This window comes from Triticum urartu, chromosome 3 (genome assembly GCF_003073215.2).
Source record: "Triticum urartu cultivar G1812 chromosome 3, Tu2.1, whole genome shotgun sequence".
In the NCBI taxonomy this organism is placed as follows: Eukaryota; Viridiplantae; Streptophyta; class Magnoliopsida; order Poales; family Poaceae; genus Triticum; species Triticum urartu.
The window spans coordinates 179,494,260-179,517,932 of NC_053024.1; positions in this window are offsets into that span (position 1 = coordinate 179,494,260).

Consider the following 23,673-nt stretch of genomic DNA (forward strand, 5'->3'; position numbering starts at 1 on the left):
GCTCCGTAGTCGGACCTTGATTGTATTTGGATGTTGTAATGCTTTATTCATGTAATTGTGTGAAGTGGCGATTGTAAGCCAACTATGTATCTTGTTCCCTTATGTATTACATGGGTTGTGTGAAGATTACCTCACTTGCGACATTGCTTTCAATGCGGTTATGCCTCTAAGTCGTGCTTCGACACGTGGGAGATATAGCCGCATCGAGGGCGTTACAAGTTGGTAATCAGAGCCTTCCCCGACCTTAGGAGCCCCCACTGCTTGATCGTTTTTAGCAGCCGTTGTTGAGTCTAGAAAAATGTTTTGAGTCATTTAGGAATTATATATCGGAGAGTTTAGGAATTCTTTTTACTCCCCAGTCCCTTCATCGCTCTGGAAAGGCATCCTGACGTAGAGTTTTGACTCTTCTCTTCTCAAATTTCACTAAATTTTTTTTAGGATCACGCGGGTATCTTGGAATCCTTCCGATGGATTTGTGACGAGAACATTGTTCTTGGTGCCTCCTGTCATTTAGGGGTTGTGGCAGTGTCCCGGGGAGTTGAGCTCCGAGGTGTTGTCGTCACAATTTTATCGTTGCAGTTCTGGAATACCTGAGTTTAGTTTCGCTGACATCGAAAATCTCTTTTATGTAGTTGTTGGTGAGATAACCTCGACGCCACCCAGTACTGGGGCGGGAGTTCGGGAGTATTTCCATAACTCATATAACAGATGCTTTTTGAAGGTTGAGGTAGATGATTTCCGAAGGTTTCTTGGTTATGTGTTGATGGATGGATACAGCTGGATGTAGGATTTGTTAGTTTTGGGTGAGATATTATGCTTCCCCTGTATCCCCAACACCTGATTGCATAACACATTGTAACTCCCCAAGACCGGAGCTTCAGATGCCTTCGAGGGTTTCCCGGTTTTCGTCGTGTGATTTGTTTGGTCCGTTGCTTTTCATCTTTGCATCATGTGCATTGCATCATGTCAATATGCAACCCGTTTTAAAAGTCACTAAATAAATTGCATGGATGTTCGTTCCTTTTAAATCGAGGGAATTTACATGGTGATTCTCTTTATAACTTATCCTCCCGATATTAGGGAGCTACATTAAATATTCCATTCTTTTGGAATTAACCCTTGACACACTTGCAAATAAATCCCAATGCCTTGGTTATCTCAATTCTTGGTCTCCGACTTGCCCTCATTTTCTTTTATCGTTTTATCGAGGCTCTTCCTAAATGTTCAACATTTTTGGAAACTTCGGATCCCTACTCCTTTCCAACGAGTTGAATTAAATTCAAATACATTTGAATTTATTCTTTCAATCTTGGTCTTTCCTAATTTTCTCGGTCCTAACATATTTTTGTGAGTCCGGGAAAACTATCCGCGCGTCCAACGTCATCCCCTATCCTCTCTTTCTTTTCTTCCTTATCTCTATTTTTTTTCTTTTGAGTGGGAGGGAGGGTGCCCAACAGGCCATTTAGGCCCAGCTGCACCTCAGGCGAGCCGCAGCCCACTTGGGCCTCTCTAGGCCCACCCCAGCGCTGGCCTCTGAGGCCCAGCCCCCACCTACAGCTAACCCTAGCGCCAGGGAGCTTCTCCCCTCGCGCCGCCACAGGGACGAGGAGCCCGATCCCATCTCCCCTCCTCACCTCTCGTTCCTTCCTGAAGCGAACCCAGACCCGCTCGATCCCCATCTCCAGCGCCCACGCTCCTCTCTCCTCTCGCCCGATCCATGGCCTCTCCCTTCCTCTCGCTGCCGCCTCATCTCGCCGGTTCGTCGTCGTCGTTTTTGACAGGAGCAACTACTCACATGGCCGCTAGCCCCCACAGTGCCGGCCGACCTGCCGCCGCCATCGCGAGCCTGCACCCCCGCCGGCTACCAAGCCCCTCGCCCCGCGTCTCTGTTTCTCGTCACGTCGCACGAAGCACTCCCGCGCCGCCAGTGAAGGCCAACTCTGCGGCACCTCCGGTCGCTGCCGTCCAGGACGACCCCAAGCTCCTCCTACAGTCGCTGCCCGAGCCGTCCTCTCCGGCCAACTCTGCCGTGCCTCGCCCCTTCCTCTGCTCCCTTTCGTCCTCCTCCTCGTCGCTGCCATAGCCACAAGCCGAGGCTTGCCTCGCCACCCCTTCAACCGTCCTGTGTCCGCGGTCGCGCAGCACCATTTTTGCTACTTCTATGAGCATGTGGCCCTTGTTGGACCGAACGCCTCCGTCCCCAATCCGTCAAGTTCCCCGGAGCTCACTTGGACACCAAGTACAACGATGATCCGCGAAGACCCTAGCTGCGCCAATTTCCTCTTCGACCAACGTACAACTACCGGTGCACTCCTCAAGTCCGACTACAACGTGAAGAACTACCATCTCCGAAGAACCGTTCCCGGACCGTCAAGCACCTTCTCCGAGGATTTTGCCAAGTACCATGACATGACGACCCTCGAACGCGTCAAGTACCACTACCGTCAAGTACCTCTTCGCAAGACCAAGTTCCTCTACGACATGTGTATGACTACCGCCGCCGTGATTTTCGACAAGACGTCGAGAGCCTCTACTTCCACTACCGCTCCGATGATCGCCGATGAACGATAGGACGGCTACTTTGACTATCCTCGCGTGAACCACTACTTCCCTCGACGTCCGAGAGCGTCTACTTCCCCTACACCGCTTCGAACTCGAACCCCTCCGATAATGCACGCTTCGAAGGTATAACCCCAAGACGACCGTCCGAGAATGTTTGCATGTGTTGTATGAGATGCTCGTGTTTTGCACCCTGTTCAAATTGTCACTCGTTTTCCTTGTCGCCAACTCGTGGGACACCCGGTATCCGGCAGTGCCCCACCATCTTTTGTACGCATCCGCACACTTCTCCTTTGCATCGGTATCTCAATCGAGTTACCGGAACCGGAACGTTGTAGTGGCACCGTTTTTGTTACCGTTGCCGTGGCACCCCTTTCCTTTCCACCACGGTGACAAATGCTTCATAATGCTCTTGTCAAATTTTATTAAAAAAATTGCATAAACTTGTCCATGTCATCCGCATCATGATAACAACAATTAAAATGTTGCAGTAGATTACTAAGGCATATGGGGATTTACCGAATGCGTTGTTTGTTATATCCAGCCCCATTTAAATTGTTTAAATGGTATAGTTTTGTTATGCTTCACCTCTTGACATGCTTAACAACATTTAATATTGTTGAGTACCTAACCGGGAGTGAACTAAATAATTGATGTGGTGTTCCATCAATATGCAACTCGTTGCATATTCGGCTCCATTTAACTTGTAGTTTTGTTTGTGCACTTTGCCATGCCATGCCTCATTAATCCGGACATGCATCATATTTGGTTGTGCATCATGCCATGGCTATGTGGTGGTTATTTACTATGTTGTGTGCTTTTTCCGGTGTTTGCTTCTTCGGGTTGGTTCCGATAACGTCGCGTTTGTGAGGACCCGTTGGCCTACATCCGTGTGTCTTCTTCATGGACTCGTTCTTCTTCCTTGCGGGATTTCAGGCAAGATGACCATACCCTCGAAATCACTTCTATCTTTGCTTGCTAGATGCTCGCTCTTTTGCTATGCCTATGCCGCGATACCTACCACTTGCTTATCATGCCTCCTATATTGTTGAACCAAGCCTCTAACCCACATTGTCCTAGCAAACCGTTGTTTGGCTATGTTACCGCTTTGCTCAGCCCCTCTTATAGCGTTGTTAGTTGCAGGTGAAGATTGAAGTTTGTTCCTTGTTGGAACATGGAGATGTTGTTCCTTGTTGGAACATGTTTACTTGTTGGGATATCACAATATATCTTATTTAATTAATGCATCTATATACTTGGTAAAGGGTGGAAGGCTCGGCCTTATGCCTGGTGTTTTGTTCCACTCTTGCCGCCCTAGTTTCCGTCATATCGGTGTTATGTTCTCGGATTTTGCGTTCCTTACGCGGTTGGGTAATAATGGGAACCCCTTGATAGTTCGCCTTGAATAAAACTCCTCCAGCAATGCCCAACCTTGGTTCTACCATTTGCACTAACAACCTACCACCTTCCCTTGGGTTCTGCAGACTCAAGGGTCATCTTTATTCTAACCCCCCCGGGCCAGTGCTCCTCTGAGTGTTGGTCCGAACTGAGCTGCCTGTGGGGCCACCTCGGGGAAACTTGAGGGTTGGTTTTACTCGTAGCTAGTCTCATTTGAGTGTGCCCTGAGAAAGAGATATGTGCAGCTCATATCGGGATTTGTCGGCACATTCGGGCGGTGTTGCTGGATTTGTTTTAACTTGTCGAAGTGTCTTGTAGAACCGGGATACCGAGTCTGATCGGAACGTCTCGGGAGGAGGTCTATTCCTTCGTTGACCGTGAGATCTTGTGATGGGCTAAGTTGGGACTCCCCTGCAGGGATTTGAACTTTCAAAAGCCGTGCCCGCGGTTATGGGCAGATGGGAATTTGTTAATGTCCGGTTGTAGATAATTTGAACCTTAACTTAATTAACATCCATCAACCGCGTGTGTTACCGTGATGGTCTCTTTCCAGTGGAGTCCGGGAAGTGAACATGGTGTTGGAGTTATGCTTGACGTAGGTTGTTCTAGGATCACTTCTTGATCATACTTTTATCGACCGTGCCTTGCCTTCTCTTCTCGCTCTCTTTTGCGTATGTTAGCCACCATATATGCTAGTCGCTTGCTGCAACTCCACCTCATGCCTTTACCTTACCCATATGCTTAAATAGTCTTGATCGCGAGGATGTGAGATTGCTGAGTCCCCGTGGCTCACAGATACTTCCAAAACCAGTTTGCAGGTGCCGATGAAACCGAGCAGGTGACGCAACCAAGCTTAAGGAGGAGCTCGATGAAGATCTTGTCCTTTATGTTGTTCCGTTCTACTTGATCAGTAGTGGAGCCCAGTTGGGGTGATCGGGGACCTTTGTCGCATTTGGGGTTCTTCTTTTATTTTGGCTCCGTAGTCGGACCTTGATTGTATTTGGATGTTGTAATGCTTTATTCATGTAATTGTGTGAAGTGGCGATTGTAAGCCAACTATATATCTTGTTCCCTTATGTATTACATGGGTTGTGTGAAGATTACCTCACTTCTGACATTGCTTTCAATGCGGTTATGCCTCTAAGTCGTGCTTCGACACGTGGGAGATATAGCCGCATCGAGGGCGTTACACCTATGTACCCCCAAACTTCCAGATACGGAGCTAAAACCCTAATTCCACCGCCGTAACTTTCTGTATCCACGAGATCCCATCTTGGGGCCTTTTCCGGAGCACCGTCGGAGGGGGTATCGATCATGAAGGGCTTCTACATCAACACCATAGCCTCTCCGATGAAGTGTGAGTAGTTTACTTCAGACCTACAGGTCCATAGTTATTAGCTAGATGGCTTCTTCTCTCTTTGTGGATCTCAATACAAAGTTCTCCCCCTCCCTTGTGGAGATCTATTCGATGTAATCTTCTTTTGTGGTGTGATTGTTGAGACCGATGAATTGTGGGTTTATGATCAAGTTTATCTATGAACAATATTTGAATCTTCTCTGAATTCTTTTATGTATGATTGGTTATCTTTGCAAGTCTCTTCGAATTATTAGTTTGGTTTGGCCTACTAGATTGATCTTTCTTGCAATGGGAGAAGTGCTTAGCTTTGGGTTCAATCTTGCGGTATCCTTTCCCAGTGACAGTAGGCGCAGCAAGGCACGTATTGTATTGTTGCGATCGAGGATAACAAGATGGGGTTTATATCGTATTGCATGAGTTTATCCCTCTACATCGTGTCATCTTGCTTAAAGCGTTACTCTGTTCTCTTGAACTAAATACTCTAGATGCATACTGGATAGCGGTCGATGTGTGGAGTAATAGTAGTAGATGCAGGGAAGAGTCGGTCTACTTGTCTCGGACGTGATGCCTATATAGATGATCATATCTAGATATTCTCATAACTATGCTCAATTCTGTCAATTGCTCAACAGTAATTTGTTCACCCACCGTAAATACTTATGCTCTTGAGAGAAGCCACTAGTGAAACCTATGGCCCCCGGGTCTATCTTCCATCATATTAATCTTCCAATACTTAGTTATTTCCTTTGCCATTTATTTTAGTTTGCATCTTTTAGTTCTCTTTATCATAAAAATATTAATTTGTTATTTATCTCACTCTCGTAAGTGACTGTGTAGGGATTGACAACCCCTTATCGCGTTGGTTGCAAGGATTTATTTGTTTGTGTAGGTGCGAGGGACTTGTGCGCGGCCTCCTACCGGATTGATACCTTGGTTCTCAAAAACTTAGGGAAATACTTACTCTACTTTGCTGCATCACCCTTTCCTCTTCAAGGGAAAACCAACGCAAGTGCTCAAGAGGTAGCAAGAAGGATTTCTGGCACCGTTGCCGAGGAGGTTTGCGCAAGACAAGTCAAGATTTGATCCCGACAACGAGTCACTTGTGGCGCTGTTGCAAGTCAAGACATACCAAGTACCCATCACAAGCCCTTATCTCCCGCATTACATTATTTGCCATTTGCCTCTCGTTTTCCTCTCCCCCACTTCACCCTTGCTGTTTTATTTGCCCTCTCTCTCCATCCTCCCTCTCTTTCTCTATTTGCCTCTTTTTGCCCGTTTCTTGTTTTCTTGTGTGTTGGATTGCTTGCTTGTCACGATGGCTCAAGATAATACTAAATTGTGTGACTTCACCAACACCAACAACAATGATTTCGTTAGCACTCCGATTGCTCCTCTTACCGATACTGAATCTTGTGAAATCAATGTTGCTTTGTTGAATCTTGTCATGAAATATCAATTCACCGACCTTCCTAGTGAAGATGCCGCTACCCATCTAAATAGCTTCATTGATTTATGTGATATGCAAAAGAACAAAGATGTGGATAATGATATTGTTAAGTTGAAGCTATTTCCTTTTTCTCTTAGAGATCGTGCTAAAGCTTGGTTTTTGTCTTTGCCTAAAAATAGTATTGATTAGTGTAATAAGTGCAAAGATGCTTTTTATCTCTAAGTATTTTCCTCCCGCTAAGATCATCTCTCTTAGAAATGATATTATGAATTTTAAGCAACTTGATCATGAACATGTTACATAAGCTTGGGAGAGGATGAAATTAATGATACGTAATTGCCCTACACATGGTTTGAATTTATGGATGATTATACAAATTTTTTTATGCCGGATTGAATTTTGCTTCTAGAAATATTTTAGATTCGGCCATGGGAGGCACTTTTATGGAAATCACTTTAGGAGAAGCTAATAAACTCCTAGATAATATTATGGTTAATTATTCTCAATGGCACACTGGAAGATCTACTAATAAGAAAGTGCATGCGATAGAAGAAATTAATATTTTGAGTGGAAAGATGGATGAACTTATGAAATTATTTGCTAATAAAAGTGTTTCTTCCTATCCTAATGATATTCCTTTGTCTACTTTGATTGAGAATAATAATGAATCTATGGATGTGAATTTTGTTGGTAGGAATAATTTTGGTAACAACGCGTATAGAGGAAACTTTAATCCTAGGTCGTATCCTAGTAATTTCTCTAATAATTATGGTAATTCCTAAAATAATTCTTATGGAAATAATAATAATATGCCCTCTGATTTTGAATCTAATATTGAAGAATCTATTACTTCACAAAAGAATTTCAATGCTTTGATTGAAGAAAAATTGCTTAAGATTGATGAGTTGGCTAGGAACGTTAATAGAATTTCTCTTGATGTTGATTCTTTGAAACTTAGATCTATTCCACCTAAGCATGATATCAATGAGTCTCTCAAAGCCATGAGAATTTTCATTAATGAGTGCAAAGAAAGAACCGCTAGGATGCGTGCTAAGAAAGATTGCTTTATAAAAGCGTGTTCTTCTAGTTTCCATGATAATAAAGATGAAGATCTAAAAGTTATTGATGTGTCCCCTATTAAATCTTTGTTTTGCAATATGAATCTTGATAATGATGGGACTGAATATGATCCACCTTTACCTAGACGGCGTTCCAAAAATTCGGAGTCTTTAGATCTTGATGCTAAAATTGTTAAAAGTGGGATTGAAGAAGTCAAAACTTTAAATAGTAATGAACCCACTATTTTGGATTTCAAGGAATTTAATTATGATAATTGCTCTTTGATAGATTGTATTTCCTGGTTGCAATCTGTGCTAAATTCTCCTCATGCTTATAGTCAAAATAAAGCTTTCACTAAACATATCGTTGATGCTTTGATGCAATCTTGTGAAGAAAAACTTGAGTTGGAAGTTTATATCCCTAGAAAACTTTATGATGAGTGGGAAACTACTATTAAAATTTAAATTAAAGATCATGAATGCTATGCTTTGTGCAATTTGGGTGCTAGTGTTTCCACGATTCCAAAGACTTTGTGTGATTTGCTAGGTTTCTGTGATTTTGATGATTGCACTTTAAACATGCACCTTGCGGATTCCACTATTAAGAAACTTATGGGAAGAATTAATGATGTTCTTATTGTTGCAAATAGGAATTATGTGCCCATAGATTTTATTGTTCTTGACATAGATTGCAATCCTTCATGTCCTATTATTCTTGGTAGACCTTTCCTTAGAACGATTGGTGCAATTATTGATATGAAAGAAGGGAATATTAGATTCCAATTTACGTTAAGGAAAGGCATGGAACACTTCCCTAGAAATAAAATTAAATTACCTTATTAATCTATTATGAGAGCCACTTATGGATTGCCTACCAAAGATGGCAATACCTAGATCTATCCTTGCTTTTATGCCTAGCTAGGGGCGTTAAACGATAGCGCTCGTTGGGAGGCAACCCAATTTTATTTTTATTCCTTGCTTTTTGATCCTGTTTAGTAATAAATAATTTATCTAGCATCTGTTTTGGTTGTGTTTTTTGTGTTTAGTTAGTGTTTGTGCCAAGTAGAACCGTTGGGAAGACTTGGGGAAAGTCTTTTTAATCTTGCTCACGAGAATTGCTGCCATTTTTATTTTGAAAGCTATATTTAGTTAATTATTTTTGAATATGATTAATAGATAAATTCCCCATGTCCAGAAATTTATTTTAGAATTTTTGGGGTTCCAGATCTTGCGTTAGCTACAGATTACTACAGACTGTTCTGTTTTTGACAGATTCTGTTTTTCGTGTGTTGTTTGCTTATTTTGATGAATCTATGGCTAGTAAAATAGTTTATAAACCATAGAGAAGTTGGAATACAGTAGGTTTAACACCAATATAAATAAATAATGAGTTCATTACAGTACCTTGAAGTGGTGTTTTGTTTTCTTTTGCTAACGGAGCTCACGAGATTTTCTACTTTAAGTTTTGTGTTGTGACGTTTTCAAGTTTTGGGTAAAGATTTGATGGATTATGGAACAAGGAGTGGCAAGAGCCTAAGCTTGGGGATGCCCATGGCACCCCCAATATAATCTAAGGACTCCTAAAAGCCAAAGCTTGGGGATGCCCCGGAAGGCATCCCCTCTTTCTTCTACTTCCATCGGTAACTTTACTTGGAGCTATATTTTTATTTACCACATGATATGTATTTTGCTTGGAGCGTCTTTTATTATTTGAGTCTTTATTTGTTAGTTTTCCACAAACATCCTTACTGTATACACCTTTTCAGAGATACACAAATGATTCGGAAATTGTTAGAATACTATATATGCTTCACTTATATCTTTTGAGTTATATAGTGATAGAGGCGAGGGTCCCGATCTTTCGATGAGATGATAACTATAGATTTGGTGGAGACGACTTTGACGATCCGACTAGAAACGTGCACGACGTTGCACCTTAGCAATCAGTAAACCAACTCTGAGAGGTTATTGACCACGCTGGAGCATGATCAACCTGACCACGAAGGTCTATTCCTGCAAGCAATCGAAGAACAAGCAAGAATATGATTAAGCAATCTGAATATTGCGAGTATGGATGAAGTATTGATAAAAGTGGGTTTCATAAGCGGTCTTGGTCTGGTCGTTGGACACAAACGAAGTACACGAAGTTGCAACGATGACTAACTTTTAACTAAATAAAACCCAAGTCTAAACGATGCCTTAAGGGCTATATTTATAGGGAAAAGAGAGGGGATTTTGTCCACCCTTGGCAAGGTGGGACTAAAACACCTCCTAAGTCATTTCCCCTACAATATGGACTCTAAAAATAGTTTACATGGGCCTGGCCCAAAATAAGGTGGCGCAACACCAATAATAAGCTATGGACGAAATTTCTGAAAGGCCATCTTGTATATTTCGTCCATCTTCTTGTATGTCATCATGGTGGCTTCAAAGTCCGGAAATCTCCACTTGAACCTCCGTTCTTGTTCTTTTCGCATGCACCTTCATCTCCGTGCTTGACCATGCTCCAATGTTCAACCATCTTGTCCGTGCTAGGCCCTTCAATAGCAAGCAACACAAATGTATCTAAGTTAGGCAGCATCATATTCTCATGAACACTAGAAACATTATCAAGAAATGAAAGTACCTGATAATTTAATTGTCGTATCCGAGCTCTAGCAACTATTCCAAGATGTAAAACAGTAGGGGATATGGGTGTAACTATGGTAGCCATGTCCTCATCATCCTCCCCTTCTTGAAAACAAAGCCGTCCTCGGCGTTGCTGAATCTGAAATCTGGCTAACAAAAGAGATAAGGTGTACAGGCTATATATGTATATCTCATCCATTTTCACTGATCTCAGTTGGGGCACATGTGACAAAGCCAATATATTATCACAAGAGGTCAAAGGCATGAAAATATTGCAACTCAGTTTGCACATATAAGTGAAGCTCTTATTCATATCAAACGACTGACAATGCTTATCATTAAACCATCCCAACATTGATGAACCATCACCAAGATTAGAGGTCATATCAAAATGATTAAACATTGGCACAATTAGTTTGAAACGTATTTGATCCAAATATGATTTATTCCTTGATTCACTTGATTCTTTTGCGTCGATAGTTAATTCAATGGGTTCACTCAAAATTGTTTGATTACATGGTAAAGTCAAATCATGAAAATAGTCTTCTAAAATAGCTGGTGTGATCATAGTAGTGGGTAGCTCATCGTATGGTTCATTGAAATTGACAAGGCATTCATCATACTCATGTGGAGGGGGGAGATCGGTACCTTTGTCATTACCTCTTACGATCAACTCAGATGTAGGCATTGTCGGTGGTGTTGTGTCACATGGTGGAGGTGATGTAGTCCTCACAACAACGGATGTAGTTGTCATAGAACGCCTTGTAGTTGAAAGAACAACCATATCATCTCTTGAAATGTGCACCTTGTGCTTGTTCTCTTTGAGGGCAACACGTCGTTTTATTTCCTGTTCAGCTTTACAAGCGACACGAAACAAATGATCCATAGTATAACACTCTTCATGAATTAGTATCTCCTGAATATCAAGGTTTAATCTTCCCCAAAATCTATCCATAAAATCTTCTTCACTTTCCTCTAAAGAGGAATGCAACAAGGTAGTTGGTAAAGCATCGTAATATTTCGTTACAGTGTCACTACCTTGTTTTAAATGTTGCAACTTTTTAATCATATCACGAGTATAATAAGTGGGAACGAATGGATGTCGCATGGAAAGTTTCAAATCATCCCAAGTAGTAGGTATACCATTAGGGTGTAACCGACAATATTCACTCCACCAAACTACAGCATAACCAGTGAAAGAACCAACCGCAACCTTAACTTTTTTACGTTCATCAAAATTATTGGAAGCAAATATATTATTTATGTCAAACTCCCATTCAATATATAAAGCAGGTCTAAAACGTCCATTAAATGATGGTATAGAAACATTAACCTGATCATGTGCATTTGGATGTTTGTGCACCACTCGTGACGGTTGTGGTATTTGCATAGGTGATGGCACGTCTCCCATGATCGACAAACCCCATGAATTAACTCTAGATCCTGTCATGATTAGTAGAAACAAGAAACAAAATCCAAAAATAATGTTCCTATGAACTACTGGGAAGTGATGGTAAAACACTCACAGTATAGCAAATCAAAGTCTCACAAGTTCTTACCATGCAGCAGGTGATGACCGGCAACCTGTTGGAAATATGCCCTAGAGGCAATAATAAAAGCATTATTATTATATTTCTTTGTTCATGATAATTGTCTTTAATCATGCTATAACTGTATTATCCGGAAATCGTAATACACGTGTGAATACATAGACCATAATATGTCCCTGTTAAGCCTCTAGTTGACTAGCTCGTTGATCAACAGATAGTCATGATTTCCTGGCTATGGACATTGGATGTCATTGATAACGGGATCACATCATTAGGAGAATGATGTGATGGACAAGACCCAATCCTAAGCATAGTACAGAGATCGTGTAGTTCGTTTGCTAGAGCTTTTCCAATGTCAAGTATCTTTTCCTTTGACCATGAGATCGTGTAACTCCCGGATACCGTAGGAGTGCTTTGGGTGTATCAAACGTCACAACGTAACTGGGTGACTATAAAGGTGCATTACAGGTATCTCCGAAAGTGTCTGTTGGGTTGACACGGATCGAGACTGGGATTTGTCACTCTGGATAACGGAGAGGTATCACTGGGCCCACTCGGTAATGCATCATCATTATGAGCTCAAGGTGACCAAGTGGTTGATCACGGGATCATGCATTACGGTACGAGTAAAGTGACTTGCCGGTAACGAGATTGAACAAGGTATTGGGATACCGACGATCGAGTCTCGGGCAAGTAACATACCGATTGACAAAGGGAATTGTATACGGGGTTGATTAATCCTCGACATCGTGGTTCATCCGATGAGATCATCGTGGAGCATGTGGGAGCCATCATGGGTATCTAGATCCCGCTGTTGGTTATTGACCGGAGAGTCGTCTCGGTCATGTCTGCTTGTCTCCCGAACCCGTAGGGTCTACACACTTAAGGTTCGGTGACGCTAGGGTTGTGAAGATATGTATATGCAGTAACCCGAATGTTGTTCGGAGTCCCGGATGAGATCCCGGACGTCACGAGGAGTTCCGGAATGGTCCGGAGGTAAAGAATTATATATAGGAAGTGCTGTTTCGGCCATCGGGACAAGTTTCGGGGATATCGGTATTGTACCGGGACCACCGGAGGGGTCCGGGGGGCCCACCGGGTGGGGCCACCTGTCCCGGGGGGCCACATGGGCTGTAGGGGGTGCGCCTTGGACTTCATGGGCCAAGGGCACCATCCCTACTAGGCCCATGCGCCTAGGGTTTCCACCACGGAGGAGTCCAAGTGGTGGAAGGCACCCCGAGGTGCCTTGGGGGGGAGGGAAACCCTCCCCTGGCCGCCGCACCTAGGAGATTGGATCTCCTAGGCTGCGCACCACCCCCCCTTGGCCCTCCTATATATAGTGGGGGAGAGGAGGGATTTCATACCTCAGCCTTTGGTGCTTCCTCTCTCCCCGTTACGTCTCTCTCTCGTAGTATAGGCGAAGCCCTGCTACTGTGACGCCCTGCATCCACCACCACGCCGTCGTGCTGCTGGATCTTCATCAACCTCTCTTCCCCCCTTGCTGGATCAAGAAAGGAGGAGACGTCATCCGTTCCGTACGTGTGTTGAACGCGGAGGCATCGTCCGTTCGGTGCTAAGATCATCGGTGATTTGAATCACGTCGTGTTCGACTACATCATCCCCGTTCTTTGAACGCTTCCGCTCGTGATCTACAAGGTACGTAGATGCATCTAATCACTCGTTGCTAGATGAACTCATAGATGGATCTTGGTGAAACCGTAGGAAAATTTTTGTTTTCTGCAACGTTCTCCAACAGTGGCATCATGAGCTAGGTCTATGCGTAGTTCTCTTGCACGAGTAGAACACAAAGTAGTTGTGGGCGTTGATTTTGTTCAATATACTTGCCGTTACTAGTCTTATCTTGATTCGGCGGCATCGTGGGATGAAGCAGCCCGGACCGACCTTACACGTACTCTTACGTGAGACAGGTTCCACTGACTGACATGCACTAGTTGCATAAGGTGGCCAGCGGGTGTCTGTCTCTCCTACTTTAGTCGGATCGGATTCGATGAAAAGGGTCCTTATGAAGGGTAAATAGCAATTGGCATATCACGTTGTGGTCTTTGCGTAGGTAAGAAACGTTCTTGCTAGAAACCCATAGCAGCCACGTAAAACATGCAAACAACAATTAGAGGACGTCTAACTTGTTTTTGCAGGGTATGCTATGTGATGTGATATGGCCAAAAGGATGTGATGAATGATATATGTGATGTATGAGATTGATCATGTTCTTGTATAAGGAATCACGACTTATATGTCGATGAGTATGACGATCTACAAGGATGATCATGGAGCCCCAAGATGGAGATCAAAGGAGCTATGTGATATTGGCCATATCATGTCACTATTATTATTTGATTACATGTGATGTTTATCATGTTTTGCATCTTGTTTACTTAAAACGACGGTAGTAAATAAGATGATCCCTTACAACAATTTCAAGAAGTGTTCTCCCCTAACTGTGCACCGTTGCTACAGTTCATCGCTTCGAAGCACCACGTGTTAATCGGGTGTGATAGATCCTTTCATTCACATACAACGGGTGTAAGAAGTTTTACACATGCAAAAACACTTAGGGTTAACTTGACGAGCCTAAGCATGTGAAGACATGGCCTCGGAACACAGAGACCGAAAGGTCGAACACGAGTCATATGGAAGATACGATCAACATGGAGATGTTCACCAACGATGACTAGTCCGTCTCACGTGTTAATCGGACACGGATTAGTTGACTTGGATCGTGTAACACTTAGATGACTAGAGGGATGTCTAATCTGAGTGGGAGTTCATTAATAATTTGATTAGATGAACTTGATTATCATGAACTTAGTCTAAAATCTTTACAATATGTCCTGTAGATCAAATGGCCAACGTTGTATTCAATTTCAACGCGTTCCTAGAGAAAACCAAGCTGAAAGACGATGGCAGCAACTATACGGACTGGGTCCGGAACCTGAGGATCATCCTCATAGCTGCCAAGAAAGATTATGTCCTACAAGCACCGCTAGGCGATCCACCCGTCCCACAGAACCAAGACGCTATGAACACTTGGCAGACACGTACTGATGACTACTCCCTCGTTCAGTGCGGCATGCTTTATAGCTTAGAGCCGGGGCTCCAAAAGCGTTTTGAGAGACATGGAGCATATGAGATGTTCGAAGAGCTAAAAATGGTTTTTCAAGCTCATGCCCGGATCGAGAGATACGAAGTCTCCGATAAATTCTTCAGCTGTAAGATGGAGGAAAATAGTTCTGTCAGTGAGCACATACTCACTATGTCTGGGTTGCATAACCGCTTGACTCAGCTGGGAGTTAATCTCCCGGATGACGCGGTCATTGACAGAATCCTCCAGTCGCTTCCACCAAGCTACAAGAGCTTTGTGATGAACTTCAATATGCAGGGGATGGTAAAGACCATTCCTGAAGTATTTGCTATGCTGAAATCAGCAGAGGTAGAAGTCAAGAAGGAACATCAAGTGTTGATGATGAATAAAACCACTAAGTTCAAGAAGGGCAAGGGTAAAAAGAACTTTAAGAAGGACGGCAAGGAAGTTGCTGCGCCCGGCAAGCAAGCTGTTGGGAAGAAGTCAAAGAATGGACCCAAGCCTGAGACAGAGTGCTTTTATTGCAAAGGGAAGGGTCACTGGAAGCGGAACTGCCCCAAATACTTAGCGGATAAGAAGGCCGGCAACACCAAAGGTATATTTGATATACATGTGATTGATGTGTACCTTACCAGTACTCGTAGTAACTCCTGGGTATTTGATACCGGTGCCGTTACTCATATTTGTAACTCACCACAGGAGCTGCGGAATAAACGGAAACTGGAGAAGGACGAGGTGACGATGCGCGTTGGGAATGGTTCCAAGGTCGATGTGATCGCCGTCGGCACGCTACCTCTACATTTACCTACGGGATTAGTTATAAACCTCAATAATTGTTATTTAGTGCCATGTCTGAGCATGAACATTGTATCAGGATCTCGTTTAATACGAGATGGCTACTCATTTAAATCCGAGAATAATGGTTGTTCTATTTATATGAGAGATATGTTTTATGGTCATGCTCCGATAGTCAATGGTTTATTCTTAATGAATCTCGAGCGTATTACTACACATATTCATAGTGTGAATACCAAAAGATGTAAAGTTGATAATGATAGTCCCACATACTTGTGGCACTGCCGCCTTGGTCACATAGGTGTCAAACGCATGAAGAAGCTCCATGCAGATGGACTTTTAGAATCTCTTGATTATGAATCATTTGACACGTGCGAACCATGCCTCATGGGAAAAATGACCAAGACTCCGTTCTCAGGAACAATGGAGCGAGCAACCAACTTATTGGAAATCATACATACTGATGTGTGCGGTCCAATGAGTGTTGAGGCTCACGGTGGCTATCGTTATGTTCTCACCCTCACTGATGACTTAAGTAGATATGGGTATGTCTACTTAATGAAACACAAGTCTGAAACCTTTGAAAAGTTCAAGGAATTTCAGAGTGAAGTTGAGAATCAACGTGACAGGAAAATCAAGTTTCTACGATCAGATCGTGGAGGAGAATACTTGAGTCACGAATTTGGCACACACTTAAGAAAATGTGGAATAGTTTCACAACTAACACCGCCTGGAACACCTCAGCGTAATGGTGTGTCCGAACGTCGTAATCGCACTTTATTAGATATGGTGCGATCTATGATGTCTCTTGCCGATTTACCGTTATCTTTTTGGGGCTATGCTTTAGAGACTGCCGCATTCACTTTAAATAGGGCTCCGTCGAAATCCGTTGAGACGACACCGTATGAATTATGGTTTGGGAAGAAACCTAAGCTGTCGTTTCTAAAAGTTTGGGGATGCGATGCTTATGTCAAGAAACTTCAACCTGAAAAGCTCGAACCCAAGTCGGAAAAATGCGTCTTCATAGGATACCCTAAAGAAACTTATGGGTATACCTTCTACCTCAGATCCGAAGGCAAGATCTTTGTTGCCAGGAATGGATTCTTTCTAGAGAAAGAGTTTCTCTCGAAAGAAGTAAGTGGGAGGAAAGTAGAGCTTGATGAAGTATTACCTCTTGAACCGGTAAATGGCACAACTCAAGAAAATGTTCCTGAGGTGCCTGCACCAACTAGAGAGGAAGTTATTCATGATGATCAAGATACTTCTGATCAAGCTCCTACTGAAATTCGAAGGTCCACAAGGACACGTTCCGCACCAGAGTGGTACGGCAACCCTGTCTTGGAAATCATGTTGTTAGACAACGGTGAACCTTCGAACTATGAAGAAGCGATGGCGGGACCGGATTCCGACAAATGGCTAGAAGCCATGAAATCCGAGATAGGATCCATGTATGAAAACAAAGTATGGACTTTGACTGACTTGTCCGTTGAACGGCGAGCCATAGAAAATAAATGGATCTTTAAGAAGAAGACAGACGCGGATGGTAATGTGACCATCTATAAAGCTAGGCTTGTCGCTAAGGGTTATCGACAAGTTCAAGGAATTGACTACGATGAGACTTTCTCACCGGTAGCGAAGCTAAAGTCCGTTCGAATCATGTTAGCAATTGCCGCATTCTACGATTATGAGATATGGCAAATGGACGTCAAAACGGCATTCCTTAATGGTTTCCTTAAGGAAGAGTTGTATATGATGCAGCCGGAAGGTTTTGTCGATCCTAAGAATGCTGACAAGGTGTGCAAGCTCCAACGCTCGATTTATGGGCTGGTGCAAGCATCTCGGAGTTGGAACATTCGCTTTGATGAGATGATCAAAGCGTTTGGGTTTATGCAGACTTATGGAGAAGCCTGCGTTTACAAGAAAGTGAGTGGGAGCTCTGTAGCATTTCTCATATTATATGTAGATGACATACTTTTGATGGGAAATGATATAGAACTCTTGGACAGCATCAAGGCCTACTTGAATAAGAGTTTTTCAATGAAGGACCTTGGAGAAGCTGCTTATATATTAGGCATCAAGATCTATAGGGATAGATCAAGACGCCTCATAGGTCTTTCACAAAGCACATACCTTGATAAGATTTTGAAGAAGTTCAAAATGGATCAGTCCAAGAAAGGGTTCTTGCCTGTTTTGCAAGGTGTGAGATTGAGCTCAGCTCAATGCCCGACCACGGCAGAAGAGATAGAAGAGATGAGTGTCATCCCCTATGCCTCAGCCATAGGTTCTATTATGTATGCCATGCTGTGTACCAGACCTGATGTAAACCTTGCCGTAAGTTTGGTAGGAAGGTACCAAAGTAATCCCGGCAAGGAACACTGGATAGCGGTCAAGAATATCCTGAAGTACCTGAAAAGGACTAGGGAAATGTTTCTCGTTTATGGAGGTGACGAAGAGCTCATCGTAAAGGGTTACGTCGACGCTAGCTTCGACACAGATCTGGATGACTCTAAGTCACAAACCGGATACGTGTATATGTTGAATGGTGGAGCAGTGAGCTGGTGCAGCTGCAAACAGAGCGTCGTGGCGGGATCTACATGTGAAGCGGAGTACATGGCAGCCTCGGAGGCAGCACATGAAGCTATATGGGTGAATGAGTTCATCACCGACCTAGGAGTCATACCCAATGTGTCGGGGCCAATCAAACTCTTTTGTGACAACACTGGAGCTATTGCACTTGCCAAGGAGCCCAGGTTTCACAGGAAGACAAGGCACATCAAGCGTCGCTTCAACTCCATTCGTGAAAATGTTCAAGATGGAGACATAGAAATTTGTAAAGTACATACGGACCTGAATATAGCAGATCCGTTGACTAAACCTCTCCCTAGGGCAAAACATGATCAACACCGGAATTCCATGGGTGTTCGATTCATCACAATGTAACTAGATTATTGACTCTAGTGCAAGTGGGAGACTGTTGGAAATATGCCCTAGAGGCAATAATAAAATTATTATTATTATATTTCTTTGTTCATGATAATTGTCTTTATTCATGCTATAACTGTATTATCCGGAAATCGTAATACACGTGTGAATACATAGACCATAATATGTCCCTGGTAAGCCTCTAGTTGACTAGCTCGTTGATCAACAGATAGTCATGATTTCCTGGCTATGGACATTGGATGTCATTGATAACGGGATCACATCATTAGGAGAATGATGTGATGGACAAGACCCAATCCTAAGCATAGTACAGAGATCGTGTAGTTCGTTTGCTAGAGCTTTTCCAATGTCAAGTATCTTTTCCTTTGACCATGAGATCGTGTAACTCCCGGATACCGTAGGAGTGCTTTGGGTGTATCAAACGTCACAACGTAACTGGGTGACTATAAAGGTGCATTACAGGTAACTCCGAAAGTGTCTGTTGGGTTGACACGGATCGAGACTGGGATTTGTCACTTTGGATAACGGAGAGGTATCACTGGGCCCACTCGGTAATGCATCATCATTATGAGCTCAAGGTGACCAAGTGGTTGATCACGGGATCATGCATTACGGTACGAGTAAAGTGACTTGCCGGTAACGAGATTGAACAAGGTATTGGGATACCGACGATCGAGTCTCGGGCAAGTAACATACCGATTGACAAAGGGAATTGTATACGGGGTTGATTAATCCTCGACATCGTGGTTCATCCGATGAGATCATCGTGGAGCATGTGGGAGCCATCATGGGTATCCAGATCCCGCTGTTGGTTATTGACCGGAGAGTCGTCTCGGTCATGTCTGCTTGTCTCCCGAACCCGTAGGGTCTACACACTTAAGGTTCGGTGACGGTAGGGTTGTGAAGATATGTATATGCAGTAACCCAAATGTTGTTCGGAGTCCCGGATGAGATCCCGGACGTCACGAGGAGTTCCGGAATGGTCCGGAGGTAAAGAATTATATATAGGAAGTGCTGTTTCGGCCATCGGGACAAGTTTCGGGGATATCGGTATTGTACCGGGACCACCGGAGGGGTCCGGGGGGCCCACCGGGTGGGGCCACCTGTCCCGGGGGGCCACATGGGCTGTAGGGGGTGCGCCTTGGACTTCATGGGCCAAGGGCACCATCCCTACTAGGCCCATGCGCCTAGGGTTTCCACCACGGAGGAGTCCAAGTGGTGGAAGGCACCCCGAGGTGCCTTGGGGGGGAGGGAAACCCTCCCCTGGCCGCCGCACCTAGGAGATTGGATCTCCTAGGCTGCGCACCACCCCCCCTTGGCCCTCCTATATATAGTGGGGGAGAGGAGGGATTTCATACCTCAGCCTTTGGTGCTTCCTCTCTCCCCGTTACGTCTCTCTCTCGTAGTATAGGCGAAGCCCTGCTACTGTGACGCCCTGCATCCACCACCACGCCGTCGTGCTGCTGGATCTTCATCAACCTCTCTTCCCCCCTTGCTGGATCAAGAAAGGAGGAGACGTCATCCGTTCCGTACGTGTGTTGAACGCGGAGGCATCGTCCGTTCGGTGCTAAGATCATCGGTGATTTGAATCACGTCGTGTTCGACTACATCATCCCCGTTCTTTGAACGCTTCCGCTCGCGATCTACAAGGTACGTAGATGCATCTAATCACTCGTTGCTAGATGAACTCATAGATGGATCTTGGTGAAACCGTAGGAAATTTTTTGTTTTCTGCAACGTTCTCCAACACAACCAGGGGTGTCAAATAACTTCAAGAGTTGGGTAAAGCGATTGCCAGGTGAACGTATGCATACACAGTGTAGAAATATGTGGAGCTGCGTTGGCTTTATATATGTGGGAAAAATGCTACTACCATGTTAATTAATGCAAGTTGAATAATCGCTCAAAGTAGTCGAGTGCTGGCCCTAGGTTAGACCGTGCTAGAGACGCAAGCCTAAGACACAGACAAATTCACAAGATGTTGCCAACACCACACTTTGGTACAAGTCTCCTTCCACTTTTTTTCCACTCCAAAGTAACTGTAGCGCCTACTAGTTTATAGCACAACAAAGCACCACTGATGTTTTTTCTTTCTCCAAAGTGCAAACGTGCCCACTAGAATATGCAATCAACAAACAAGGAGAGCTCAACAACAATGGTGCTCGTTGGAAACCGAACCAAATCCTGCCTTTTTTTCCTCCTCACGTTCCTTAAACATGAATGCCTAGGACTTCAAACAAAACTGTTTTTTTACCTCCATGTCTCCCAAACGGATGTGCTCTCTTCCCCCGCCCAAAAGCAGCCCTCTTTTTTTAATGGTTCCAAGGGGTTGACCTGGAGTACTACTCCCAAATTCTGCGCCTAAATTTTGTTTTAAGAAATCTCCACGGATTTGATTCTCAAAACCACTAATCCGGTCTTTCCAAAGAACCCAACTTTTTTTAATTCGGATCAGCACAAAACCTGCCTTTTTTCTTCCAAACATGAAAACAACCACCTCTCGTTGATTTACGTCCAGATTTCTTTCCTCCTTTCCAAATAAACAACAGATCTCTTTCCTCTTTTAATCTTTATTGACTTATTCGGATCACCGCTAACAATTGATCGGTCAGTTTTTTTACTTCCAAATCCAAACGTGGCAACTATTGACTTTTTTTATCCAAGGTTACCAAACTAGGAGGATTCGATCTGATTTTTTTTCAAGACTTGATCCGAAATAAGTGATCATCCAAGCTTTCCAAGTATAGCACACCACGTCCCCTTTTCTTCCTCTGTAATCTCTCTCTCTCTCTCCCTCTCTCCTTACTTTCCAAGTACACGTGCCCTTCAAAAAAAGTACTTGCACATGGATGGAAACAAATCACTGTACCTTCCTTTGTTAACTTTCCTTACCAAGCGAACGTGATTACTCGCTCTTTCATTTCTTGCCAAATTCAAAAACATGGCAAATATCTCAAAGGATAGCAACAAATCTAGCTTTCCAAATCAGCAACATCCTAGTGCTAATTTAAAGAGAAACTAGTACGGATCTGTACTCCTTTTTTGGACACTCAAACTTTCCTTATTGATTTTTCTCAAGGATCCAAACGAAATATTGGTCCTTACCAAAGGCATTATGTATCCGAGGAAAAGATATTAGGATGGCTCTCCCACCCCCCACCACGGCTCTCCCACCCTCTCAGGTGATCTGCTTCTTTCTCCACTAATTTGTGGATTCTCACCGATCATCTATTCCGGCGTTCTCTTTGGATCAAGGAAATACCCATCTCCAATGGGTTCCTCTGGGGGATCTACCCTTGGCTTGGATTTCTCCAAGGGTAGGGTTTTTGCAGAAGAGGTTTTCAGATCTACTGGGCATACGGTCCACCCTTCCGGGCACAGGAGGTCTTTCATCTTAGTGGTTTCATTCAGCCGCCATGCCTTTCGTCTCTCGGAGGACTCTGTGGCCGCGGTTTTGGAGGCAGTAATTGGAGGTTCGGCAATTGATCTTCAGGTTAATCACATCAAAGATAAGGTTTACTCCTTTCATGTCTCTTGCAAGCAAGTTGGTTTTCTTATTATGGATCTCCGTTCCTATGCTTGTGATCTGTTCAAGTGCTATTTTCATTTGTGGGGAAATGGGGGACCTAATTGGATTAGAGAGCTCCGGATCTGGAGGAAGGAATGTGACGCTGAGTGGATTCTAGTTAGTCCTACTAAGCGTCGATCAACTTTAGGTCTTTTGGCCATGAATAAGCCTCCGGTTAGATCAACTATTAAAACTGCTACATCTGCTCGTAAAAAGCTTTTTTTGCCACGTTTGAGCGATACTCTGCTTGCAAGGGATACAGATATCCGGCTACGCAAGAGTGCATTGACTTCATGACAGATGCGGGGTATGATCTTCCTGCTCGTGAACGTGTAGTCATACATCAATCGCCTCCCATGGACTTGTTTTGGACGGTGGCTCGTCCACCTATCGTTTTTGGTACAGTCTCTCCCTTTTCGGCGTTGAGCCGGCCGGAATCTACTTCACCGGTAATTGATCTGGTTTCGGAGGACCTTTCCCCTGTACAAGCGGAGTTTTCGCCCGTAAGTTGCGCAGAGGCGGGATTGTCACACATTCAAAACAATTGTCCGGATTCTGACCCATTGGCTTTAGAGGCCCGTCAGGTTGCTACCCCACCTTCACTGCTTAGCCCATCTGCCTCGGGGCCTTCGAGCCCAACTCCTCTTGGCCGTCCAGATATCCATTCATCTCAGGAGGCTGCGAGGCAGTTTGATGCTATGGTCGATGACATGGTGGACCGTGTGGTTACCTGTACTATTTGTGCTCAGAAGGGCCACATGTCAATGACTTGTGGAATGCGAGTAGTCTGTACGGCTTGCTCTCGTCCTGGTCACTCTAGTCAGGCCTGTAATGATTTCGCACGCTCCAATGGATGGGTTTGGAGGTCAATTTCGGTGCAACAAAAAATGAGATTATCGGAATCTGCTGCTTCTCATGGGAACAGAGCCGGCATTATTGGGATAGACTGTCCAGTCCCATCGCCGCCGCCTCCATTGCATCTTTCCTCTCCCCAAGCCAAAGAAAACCCCCGACAAGCTTCTGTCTCCTCCATGGCGAACTACGAGCTCGATCCACAGCGCTTTGTGCCCCCTGGACATCTCATCATTGACGGTGGCGATCGTCGGCTTCCACGCACCTTCTTCACGCCCGCCACGCGCCCGCTCCGCAGGCATGAGGACTTCATGGTTGCTGAGGTGATGTCGGCGCCGGAGGGGCCTTTCGGCCCGGTGCGGGACGAAGTCGTCCAGTTTCTGCAAAACAGAGGTATTATGGTCCGATCTGCTCA